This window comes from Xyrauchen texanus, chromosome 22 (assembly GCF_025860055.1).
Source record: "Xyrauchen texanus isolate HMW12.3.18 chromosome 22, RBS_HiC_50CHRs, whole genome shotgun sequence".
NCBI classification, from domain to species: Eukaryota; Metazoa; Chordata; class Actinopteri; order Cypriniformes; family Catostomidae; genus Xyrauchen; species Xyrauchen texanus.
This window is the reverse complement of record NC_068297.1, coordinates 20,478,987-20,491,407: the sequence shown is the minus strand read 5'-3', so window position 1 is coordinate 20,491,407 and position 12,421 is coordinate 20,478,987. Positions and strand designations below refer to the sequence as shown.

Genomic DNA, 12,421 nt, shown 5'->3' with positions numbered 1-12,421 from the left:
ACAGATTTTCAGCCGGGCGCCTTCCAGTGGCCCAAACAGGGCATCAAGTATTTGGGTATTTTATTCCCAGCAAATTTGTGTGATAGAGTTAATTCTGACCCTTTAATAAATAGGTTTTTGAGTGGTGTAGGCAGATGGGCTTCATTACATTTTTCTATGATTGGGAAGGTTAATGTTATTATAGCAATTTGATAGCATAGCGAAGTCCTTCATCCCAGATTACATTTCAGTAAATTGCATTGGCTGATTAACATAGGTGGGCTGGGACTACCCAAGATTTTTATTTATGCATTCGGTCTCAGACATTTGGCTCACTGGTCGCTTCCACCCGAGTGAGCCCCTCCCTGGTTTTGTATTGAACAGGAATTTATTGCCCCTATTTCGCCATTGCAAAGCCTTTCTATAAAACTAACCGTAGAAGTTAAGTCTCACCCGTTATCACGCATTTACACTCGGTATGGACAAAAGTGTCCAGAGTGTTTAATTCGGACATTCATTTAAATGTTGCCTAGAGTATTTGGCTGAATCCAAAATTATGTATTATTGAATCCCCTTTCAGAGTGGATTGTGAGGGAGGTTAATGCACTTGGTGACCTATATGAGAGTGGATTATTGAGATCCTTTGAAAATTTGGTTCAACATTTTGGGATTCCCAGATCTCAGTTCTTTAGGTATTTACAGCTGCGCCACCTGATCTAAAGCAGCAGATACTCTAGGAGTGGTAATTACTGCTTTTGGAAAAGGTCATGAGGCATCAGTGTATTACTCCCTGCTAATTCAGAGTCTGGGGGACAGAGCTTCAACCTCTCAAGAGATTATGGGAGAAATATTTAAACTATGGAGGAGGGCATGTGGGCTAGCATTAAATTTTTTTAACTTGGATAAAAGCGTCTGCCAAATGCATAAATGTAAATGTCAAAGACAAGATGAAAAAGGTGCATCATGAACATTATTCAATGATTTTAATAAAGCATTCTGTTGATGAAAATATGACGATAAAAATTATACTGCAAGGTAACAGTGCAGTTCCGGCCCGGAATGGAAACTTCAGAGTAGAATATACTGGCTGTAGCATTGTTATCGGAAAAGCCAGTATTTCAATTTAGCATGTTTCCTAATTCTCTAATGACATATTATGGTAATTTTATGATTTAGTATAGTAAAAATATTACATATAGCACCTTTATTCCAGTATGTTGGGCATTTCTCCGATTGAGCTGCATGAGTTGAACTTGCTAACACCGGCAAAATTAACTGCTTTAAAACGGGGTAAATACCTCATTTATTTGCATCCTATTTATACATGAGATTCATCAATATATCCACAACATTTATGGAACAACTTAGCATCTGCACAACAAAACAAATGATCATGTGAACTTAAATTAAATTATGTGCTCATCAGGATATGCATAATTTGTATTGCGTAACTTTCGTTGTGAATACACTGTTTCCATAAGAATCACGCCACACACTGTAATACCTTTTCACAGAATATAAATAAGTCTCTAAAGCATGAAGAATTCAGAATATAGGCTAACTTCTTTTAAGCATAGGCAGTACGATTATGAGAAAAATACATGGTAAAGTGTGGTGCTGAAGATAGACGGCAGTGAGCCCCTCCCCGCTTGCGGTCAGCGGTCTCAGACCCCGCCGCGTTTCAACGGTAGGTCGGGGTCTTCTCCGCCCCTGGCAGCGGTCCTGACCGCTCCAGGCAGTCAGTTAGGAGCCCTTTCTCCCCTCGCGGCTGCTCCGTTGGGGTGGATGGTAGCAGCGAGAACTCCACTACAACGTATCACCCCTCCTTCCCGGGTCTTCGGCACCAGTGTAAAGGGGTTCAATGGAAAGGAAGAGGCAAGAACCGGCTTGACAATATTAATTATATTTTAATGGTAAACTTAAACAAAAGACACAAACATCAACACAGCCTTTATCCGTCGGAGGCTTAATTAGCCTGATAAGGGACCAGGTGTGCAGCATCACGACCTGGCCCCGCCCTCCGCCCTGTCACACTTGCATATAAGTGCATATCAGAGCACTTCCCTAGAGATTATCTCAGTGTTGGCCATGGGTTTCTGGATGCAACTCATGGTTTCCAATTCAGCTTGAGCATCTGAAGTGTTACAACCTCTAGCATCAGTATCTGAGATCATCCATCAGTGATCAGCTCATTGCTTGCATGTTAAAACAGATTCCTCATTCACCAATGTTCCACCTATTAGAGTGGCTGCTTCATGACATTCTTGTGTTTGAAACAAGGACAAATAGTGTGCTGCTTTCCCCACAGATGCTCACAACTGCATCACGGCCAAATATAAAGGCTCCAGCTTCAGCTCCTGTACAAAAACATGTGCGAACAGAGCAGGCTTGCCCCCTGATAGCAGCAACACAACAAGGGAATGAATCCAGATCCCACTGCGGAGTTCAGCTTCTCCCACAGAGCTCCAGATAGATGCCTGCCTAATAGACAAATTAATTATTTTGGTAGCAATTAATGAACGTCATCCAGGATAGGCCTTTTATCAGCACCCAGAGTAATTTACAGTTGCACTTCTATTCTCTTGGCAGTCCTTTGAGTTTGTCTTGACCTCCAGAGGTCGGCTTCAGTGGTGAATGTGTGACGTCAGTTTGCATTTAATCAGCTCGTAATTAATTTTTCACGTATCCTCAGCCCTCTTGATTTATGACCCTGGCCTCCTATTGGCTGAAGCAGATTTATCATTTTGTAAATGTTTACTTAAATTATTTTTTTTAATCTAAGATTAAAAATGAAAACTGTCACTTTTTCCTAATTTATGCAGTCATTTTCAAAACAATTAAAGTTAGGGAATAAATATCATGTACAGTAATTAGATTAAAATCTAGTTAGGAATTGCACTGGCATTTTCAGTTTTTTATTTTTATACTGACATTTACATTTATGCATTTGGCAGACGCTTTTATCCAAAGCGACTTGCAGTGCACTTATTACAGGGACAATCTGTTCTGCCCCCCTCTTTGGACCCATTGCAGTTTGCCTACCACAACAACCGCTCCACCGATGATGCCATTGCATCTACAATACACACTGCTCTCTCCCATCTGGAAAAAAGGAACACATATGTGAGAATGCTGTTTGTAGACTACAGCTCAGCATTCAACACCATAGTGCCCTCCAAGCTTGATGAGAAACTCCGGGCTCTGGGCTTAAACAGCTCGCTGTGCAGCTGGATCCTGGATTTCCTGTCAGGCAGACGTCAGGTGGTTAGAATGGGCAGCAACACCTCCTCATCACTGACCCTCAACACTGGAGCCCCGCAGGGCTGTGTTCTCAGCCCACTCCTGTATTCCCTGTACACACATGACTGTGTGGCAACACATAGCTCCAATACCATCATTAAGTTTGCTGACAATACAACGGTGGTAGGTCTTGTTCACTGACAATGATGAAAGAGCCTACAGAGAGGAGGTGCACACTCTGACACGCTGGTGTCAAGAGCACAACCTCTCCCTCAACGTCAGTAAAACCAAGGAGCTTGTTGTGGACTTCAGGAAGAAAGACGGAGAACACAGCCCCATCACCATCAATGGAGCACCGGTGGAGAGAGTCAGCAGCTTCAAGTTCCTCGGTGTCCACATTACTGAGGAACTCACATGGTCCGTCCACACTGAGGCCGTTGTGAAGAAGGCTCACCAGCGCCTCTTCTTCCTGAGACAGCTGAGGAAGTTTGGAATGAACCACCACATCCTCACACGGTTCTACACCAGTACTGTAGAGAGCATCCTGACTGGCTGCATCACCGCCTGGTACGGCAATAGCACCGCGCACAACTGCAAAGCCCTGCAAAGGGTGGTGCGAACTGCCAGGAACATCATCGGAGGTGAGCTTCCCTCCCTCCAGGACATATACACTAGGCGGTGTGTGAAAAAAGCTTGGAGGATCATCAGAGACTCCAGCCACCCGAGTCATGGTCTGTTCTCACTGCTACCATCAGGCAGGCGTTATTGCAGCATCAGGACCCGCACCAGCCGACTACATGATAGCTTTTTCCCCCAAGCAATCAGACTGTTGAACACTTGATCTATCAGGATCAATAATTAGCACTGCACTTTATTAATCTATAATCTCACACTGGACTGTCAACATATTCTCCTCAATATACTACTTCATATACATTATATATATATATATATATATATATATATATATATATATATATATATATATATATATATTTCATATACTCCTTACTTATTGTATTGTATATTGTGTATTCTATATTGTGTGTATTGTATATAATTATCGTGTTGTGTAAGTATGTGTACATTTGATATGTAAATTGTGTTGTTTATTGTAACTGGTATATGTCTCGTCACTGTCATGACTGCTATGTTGCTTGGAACTGCACACAAGAATTTCACCTACTGTTGCACTTGTGTACATGGTAGTGTGACAATAAAGTGATTTGATTTGATTTGATTTGATTTGATCCCCCCCAGAGCAACACGGAGATAAGTGCCTTGCTCACGGACACAATGGTGGTGGCTGTTGGGATCAAACCGACAACCTTCTGCTTAACAGTTTAGTGCTTTAGCCCACTACGCCACCACCACTGACAAAATGGGATACACATGACATGGATTTTAGATTTGATAAGGTCTGTCTGTCAAATTACTATGGATCTATGAAGTGGGAAAAAATGGACAAGCTTTGTTTAATATATTTTGAATGTTAAATTGGTATGCATTATGTGTAGTGATATTTTGTAGTACTAGGATGTTACTCCTTTTCAGCACAATACCAAGTAGTTTAGAATCAAATATTAATTTAACTGCATTGCCCTGAGTTTTTCCATGTTCCTCTGCTCAAGACACTGTCCAATCACAACACCTGCCATGGGGAAATTGTAGTGTGGGTATTAGTGCAATTTCTCACAGCTACATCTATAATCCATCGATCCTGCTGAATCTTTTTCAGACCCTGACTTTGTGCTATATCAGCTGTCCGCCTGCAATGTCAATACTTGGCCTGCGGTGGGGCATCATATTGATTTTGGTGTTGCCAACTGTTGAGTGGCTACAGGTTAATGTTCTCTAAGTTGTTTTTATTACTGAGAATAAAGGATTATGCATAGAATAAATTAGTCATCACTGCTATACCATATAGCTATTTTTAGTCTGATAAGGAAGTTACATTCAACCAGAGAAAAACATGCTGTAGGTGTACAGTAGTACAGTGTTGGGGAAGCTAATTTGAAACTGTAGCTTGTCAAGCTTTCAGAGACAAGTTACTTTTAATCAGTGATAAGTAGAAAAATTAGCTTGTTACTCTAAAAGCTACTGTCTTTTGAAAACAGCAAAATTGCTGTCACGCAATTAGTCGTGCCACTGTTTTTTTTTTAGTAAATGCCCAACATTAGTGTAAATCAAATCAACACTAAAATGTAAAATATTTAAAAATATTTTCTGCTTGGTTTAGTAGTTGTTACGGAGATGCTCAGCATCACTTGAGCAGAGTGAGACTGATCTGAGCATGCCCATCCACTCTCACTCTCTTTTTATTTTGGTGGGCAGGGCTGCTATTGATCCCTGGCTATGCTGTGTGCTGTAACTCGTGCCAGTGTGTGTGAATAATGTGGACATCATGGTGGCAGGACTGAATGAGGCTGTGGAGCACAGGCGGTCTGAGTCGCCAAAAGCTGCCTCCCTCACCATGTGTGCAGACGCTCTTCATTACCGAACACTTATCAAGCCTACATGAGAGATTAGGCAGGCCCAGTTACAGCCAGCACCAGACCCGGCTCGTCTTGCTCTCTCTCTCCCTACCTACTTCTCTTTTTCCTTTTTCTCATTCTTGCACTTCCCTCTTCTTTTTCCCTAGCTCTCTTTTCTGCTTTCCATACAGTATGTAACCCCCTCCATTCTTTTTACCTCTCTCTCTCTTCCCATCTTGTCCCCTCCTGATCTTTCCAGATGTTGCACAGCAGCCCCATGAGAGCCCCAGTGATGGGAGATGTATTAATACATCCTATTGATTAGATCAGGACCCCTGACAGTCATTTTCAGAGATACCATCTGGCTGCTGTTCCAATGCCTTCACCCAAACAGGACGTGACACCTTTTTAATCTCCACCGGTGCTCTATAGATGCTTCAGCGTTTGCACACAGAACTCCAACTCTGTCGGAGTGGCAAGCAGAGATGCAAGCAGACCTGAAGGGTGCAAGAAATTAAGGTTATTACACAAATTGTGCCATATGGTCCAAATATTTCAGAGCTGAAATTTACGGCAATAAAAATGGCTCCTGCCTTCCTAATGGTGTAAATTACAGCTTAACCATGGCTCTAATGATGTCCTTCTGCTGCCTGTAACCACTCTAACATGAAGGACATTGTTTAAAAAATGCACAGGAAAATAAATAAATAAGGGGGGGTTGAAACACTGGCAGCATGTTTACAATCTGTTAGTTTATCATTAAGAACACAGTGAAGAGTGCATAAACATGATGGCAGAGCGTTGGACCATGTCTTTGAGTAGACTCATATATGCTCTATTGAAGTTGTGCAGAATGATCCGAGCAGAACACAGAGCAGCTCGTTTGGGCCCTAGTTACATCCAGTTGCACTCCTTTTCTGAAAGGGCAAACAGAGAGGAGCTCCCAATGGTCTACAGGTTTAGATTGTGTATTCCTCTGAGCCTCCATAAGTTTTTATCTCATTCAGGGCTTTACCCAGTCAACTGGCTTGGTGACACAGAGTACAGTGTTTTAATTTTTATATATAAACCATTCACTTCAAGATTCAACCATGTGAACAGAGGTTGGAGCCTTGGCTGCTACATGTTTGATATATTAAGCTGAGGTGCTCAAAAGTGGCCATTGTGACTTCAGATTTGGTTCATGTAAGATCGTGATCTGATTCTGATCCCCATACAGAAATCTAAAATATGAGGATATATATATCATTTAAGCAATATCACACAAGCAAGAGGGCATTATGGCTCTACGTAAGCACTGCTGTGATTCGGTCACAGGCAGCGTGTCGTAGGTAATCACAGCAGTGCTGATTTAGGGCCATATAGCACGATTGTGAGTGTGATATTGCTTATATACAACAGTTCAATGAACAATTCAATTTTAAATTTGTACTTTACATACAGTATATTGCCATTTTTCAGGTTTCTGTGGGGGAATGGGGGAACATGTTAGAACAGGGCCATTTTCACATTTCTATGCTAATTTTGGGGGGAAATCTGCAGAACTCTGTGGAATACATTTAAATGGTCAAATGTGTTACACTGAGGAATAGACTTTTATTGGTAGCTGAAAACAATTAATTTAGTTGAAATATTTAATAAACAAAAATACACTGAGTGTGCAAGGTGTAGAACTTTGAAAAATGACGGACGCAATAATTCTCTGGAAATCTACATGGCGTTGTGTGGAGCTCTGTGAGAGCAAAATCCATGTGGGCCTGTGTATAAAAAGCCAAAATAATAAAATGCCTATAAGTGAATATATAGTAACAGTGCAATGAAATTCCTACACAGTGCTTAAGGCTGATCTCGACTTGATCTTGTGTTTCTTTTGTAGTACCATTTAAAAACACTCTGGGAGTGCCTGTTAATCTAATTTCTGACTTAAAGTGCTAAAGTTAGTGGGACGCTTGACTGCATGCTTCTATTCTTATTTTCTGAATACAATTTCCATAATTTATAGTCCTGATTGTCATACATATTTGACCACATTCAGAGGACGTAAACGGTTCTGTGTCCACATGTGTGATTGCATGCATGAGGGTTTCCTTAATCAGACATTGGGCTAGTCTGAAGAACAGCACAGTGATTCAAGAGCTCTCTGTCTGATTGAGGCTTTGTCTAAGAAGAACTTTACATTTAAACCACAAATAATTAATCGTGTCGAGGGCATCTCAGGAATTGGGTTGTTGTCTGATATTACTACAGAATAAAAGGGCACACTTTAAAATAGAAGCTTCAAAGTCTGTAGAACCATTTAGCAGTTGAGCTAAAGGTGAATGCAGGAGTTGTGATATAGTTCCATTAAAGGAATAGCAGGATTGTAGATAATCAGATGCATTTAAAACATTTTCTGCATCTGTATCATGGGGATCCCTGTTCTCAGTCGGCTTCAGTATAATCAGGCCCAAACAGAATCTACCCCCATTCTGGAAATGTGAAATGCCAATAATCCATAGACTGCCAACGGCCCTTGACACCCCCTTGTTCATTTATTTATTATTTTATCTAATACTTTCAGTTACCAATAATTAATTTAAGCGTTATTTCACAAATCTTTTACCATTTAAATCCATTCCAATAAATTCCACATTCTTTCCCTAAATATCTGAGCAGTAAATGTGAAGTAAGCCTAAATGTAGAGCTTAAATTTGATTATATAAAAAGATCATATAATAGACCATATAAAGTACTTAAAGGAAATATTAAGAACTTTAAGAAACAAATACATTTAAAATGACCATTTTCCAAGATCAGTGATAAAGATCTGTCATTTATTTTTGTTAGCAACTTAGAAGCACCCAAGCATCTGTGCATTACCTTCTAAAATTTCCATAGATCTCAGACAATACATGGCAATAGATAACTCTATTTGATGGTTTTTGTTGAGGCATGTCCTGGGTTCTGTAGCTGTTAGCGTAATACTAATAAAATCCAGCGCAGGGTAAAGGCAGCAGTGGCAGGCCTGGACAGTGTGTCTACTGTATGCAAATGAAGCAGTCCCACACCTTTGAAGGGTCAGGAATCTCCACTTTCATCTAATCATCATAATTGTTGTGACAAATCCACATGGTTATTCTTAATTAAAATCATCCCCTGGCCCAAGCAGCCCCCAGCACTGTCACAAGAAATAACACATATGTTAGCAGCTGATGAGACAAGGGAGACCTGTGCTCAGTTGAAAGAAGAAAAGAAAGGGGTATAGGAAAAGGTTTTAAAATACTTTTTTCCCTTTATGAATCCCTGAGCTAATGCTAAATGTGCTTCTGAGACCGATACCTCTTTAATGTTTAAAGCAACGAGGCCTATTTCTGGCTCAATTACTGGAACTCCGCTTTGAATCGTGATAAAGTGTAAACTGTGCTTTTGTCAAAGAGAAGAAATCTGAACACTTTTGGCTTCAATATAGAAACTCACACAACCCTGTGGATTACAAGGTTATTAACTATATTTTATTGCATAGCTTCTTTTCAGTACATTTACTTACAAGAGGAAAATTGCATTATGTTTATAATGTCAGATTTTTGACTCTTTTCTATGCATCCTTATGCTATATATAGATTGCAATATTTAGATTTTGATTTATTCTCTCTTTGCTACAGTATGCTATCAGGGGCGAAAAATTCATCAAAATGTTGGGGGGGACAATAAACATAACAATTCTCAAGAGCAATTTTTGAAGGGGACACCATGGGGTTTTTTGTTGTTGCCCCGTTTGCATTTGTATTATTTTATTTCTTAAACAATTATTTTAAGAATATATCATTATATTATTTACAATACACATATTTTAATGATATTTTAGGGACAACTGATGGAGTCCTGACCCCCGACACCCCTCGATTTCCGCCTATGTATGCTATTAAAACATCTCACTCATCCCCTTTTAAAAATAAGAAATGTGATTCTATACAGCTGAGAATTTGGTCATTTATTTACAGTACAGTACGGTGGATCTATGCATAACCAATTCTTTTAATCAAAACTTAAACAATTCCCGTTTTTTATTTGCAAATCTATAACAAAAATCAATTCTCTTAGTTACATTTTAATGGCTGCCTTGTGTATCCTAGATGAGTGAGCGTCTGCTTGTTAATGTCTTGGTGCCCGTGTTTAGGAAAGTGTTTGATAGCATTGCCATCTAGGGGCAGGATATAAGTCTCTGTGCTGAAATAAAGTGAATGAAACAGCTGTCTCTATTGACAATGTGCATATGTTTGATGCTTTATAGTCCAAATGTTCTAAATTTTTCAACCACATAAAAAGGTAAATGCTCCAGTGCCTCCCAGCGATGTAATAGATTGGGATGTAATATTGGCAAAGGTATAGTAGAGAGGGGGGAGTGCAGGTTTGCTGTTTACTGAAAAAAAAATGTCTTTGTTAATTTGGACATTTTATTCCAGTAATAAAAAATGCTGTTAAAAACAAACACCTATTCACAAAACTCTGATTAAACATGACTTGCAACATATGTTGAATTCCTCTTTAAGAATATAATTTTGTGTTTATTCTATTTAATATTCATAGTTTTGTATAGTTCACCTTTGCTGTTAAATGCTGATGATTTTATATAGCTTAAGTATCCCCAGTCTTGATCTAGACATAAGTAATACATTCATGGAAAATATATTTTAAAATATAATTTACTTTATAATGTGTCTTCTGTTTAATTAAACATTTATAAATAAATAAATGTGTTCTGCTACAAAATGCATATGTTATTATTGTTTATTTTATTGACATTATTTTTAAAGTTATTAATATAAATTATAATTAAAATATAACTAATATGACATATAATATATGATATAACTGATAATAATTATAATTGTTGTATTATTTTTGTTTATTCATTTTAATTATAATTTATATAAATAATAATTATTTATTATCATTATTATTATGAGAGTTTATGTGCATGTGTATATTTATGTATGTTACTGTGTGTGTTATTTTTGTTTCTTTGTGCTGTGTTGTAGGGCTCATGTGTTTGGGATGAAGCCATATACCACATTCAATGTACGTGTAGAGGCAGTAAATGGAGCTGGCCAGGTGTCCACTGGACCAAAATTCTTGAAGCCTCTCCCAGTGGCCTGGCAAACTTTAATATGGAGAAAATAGAACATGGTCGAGCTCTACTGCTACAGTGGCTTGAACCAGCCCTTCCAAGTGGAGTAATCAAGGTATGTTGACCTTCATGAAGATAACATTGCAATGTCATGCTCTAGAATATGCCTTCAATTAACCTTGTTATATCCACAGATGTACTACATGTACTACAGCCAAGATTGTTTTCATTGAAAAGAACACCCAAGCTAACCACTTCTCCTACAATATGTCTGGCCTGCTACCCTGGAGCAGGTACAAGTTTCGTGTTCATGTTTGAAATGTGGCAGGATATACTGATAGCCCCTGGCTCATGGTTCACACTAAGCAAGCTCCTCCAAGTGGATTGACTCCTCCAATTGTCAGTCATATAGAAGGCAAGCCCAATGAACTCTTTGTGTCTTGAACACCTACTTTGAAGCCCAATGGTGTTCTTCTGACCTACAGGATTCAGAGGGACAATGTTGGCTTTCATTTCAGCTTTGACAGTGAAGTGTGTTCAACTTCACTGAAGTAGATTTAACTGCATACACTCTCTACATCTATGCAGTCATTGATTGCACTGTGGCTAGCTGTGTTACCAGTGAGCCAACACAGATCATAACATTAGAAGTTGCCCCCGCTAACGCAGAGCCACCAACTGTATCTGACCTCACTTCTAATTCCCTAAATGTGTCTTTCACTCTACCATCCTTCCAGAATGGGGAGATCACTGTATATATTCTCAATCAATGACGAGGGGGTCTACCAGGGAAAACGGTTGAGCGTGCTGGTTTTAGATCTACAACCACACATTAACTACAACCTAATCTTAACTGCATGCACCAATGGTGGCTGCACTGCCAGTTTGTCCATATCAACACAAACCAGGGAAGCTGTTAAAGCCCCAACAGTTAAAGTCACAGGCCCAGAATCAGTGTAGAGTAAAGTTATTTCTCAGTGTAGAGTAAAGTTACACTATCACTGCCAATAACTGTCAGGGTGCAGCTACCAGCCCACTTGCCATGGCCAGGACTCAGCGCCCTCTGGTGTAGCACCCCCAAGATGGCAGGCTGTGAAGTAATTCAGCATCATGGTGCAGTAGGACCCCCCGCTCAACCTCAGTTACTCGCTTTACAAGAAGGACCCAACTGAGCCAAACGTGAAAGGCTTTATCTTTGCTTCACAGCAAAATGTGCTGAGCCAAAGTTTCTCCCTCTGCACTTAAGTCCTACAACAGGAAATAAGCAACCCTATAAATCTAGGGGCTCTTTTGTCTTGTCCCAGGAGGCAACCAACCAGGACGTGATTGCAAATGCCTAGCAATAATAATAATCACCTAGAACACTATAGTAATGTCCTAGCAACTACCCAGAACACCACAGCAACCACCTGGCAACTCACAAACAGCCACTCAGAACACCTTGGCATCTGCATGCCAACACACTGGCCACCACTTACAACACCCTAGAAAGACCTAGCAACCAACCAGAACACTATATCAACACCTAAGCATCCCTAGCAATCCAAGGGCTGTTTTGACTTGCACCAATAAGCAACCCCATACCAATCACCCAGAACACAGTAGCAACCACCCAGCAACT

At 39.9% G+C, this 12,421-nt stretch overlaps 1 pseudogene; it reads left to right on the top strand.

Annotated features, from left to right (window-relative positions):
- LOC127662676 (usherin-like) overlaps positions 1-12,045 on the top strand; it is a 388,775-nt pseudogene extending 376,730 nt beyond the window's left edge.
- Positions 12,046-12,421: the final 376 nt, after the last annotated feature.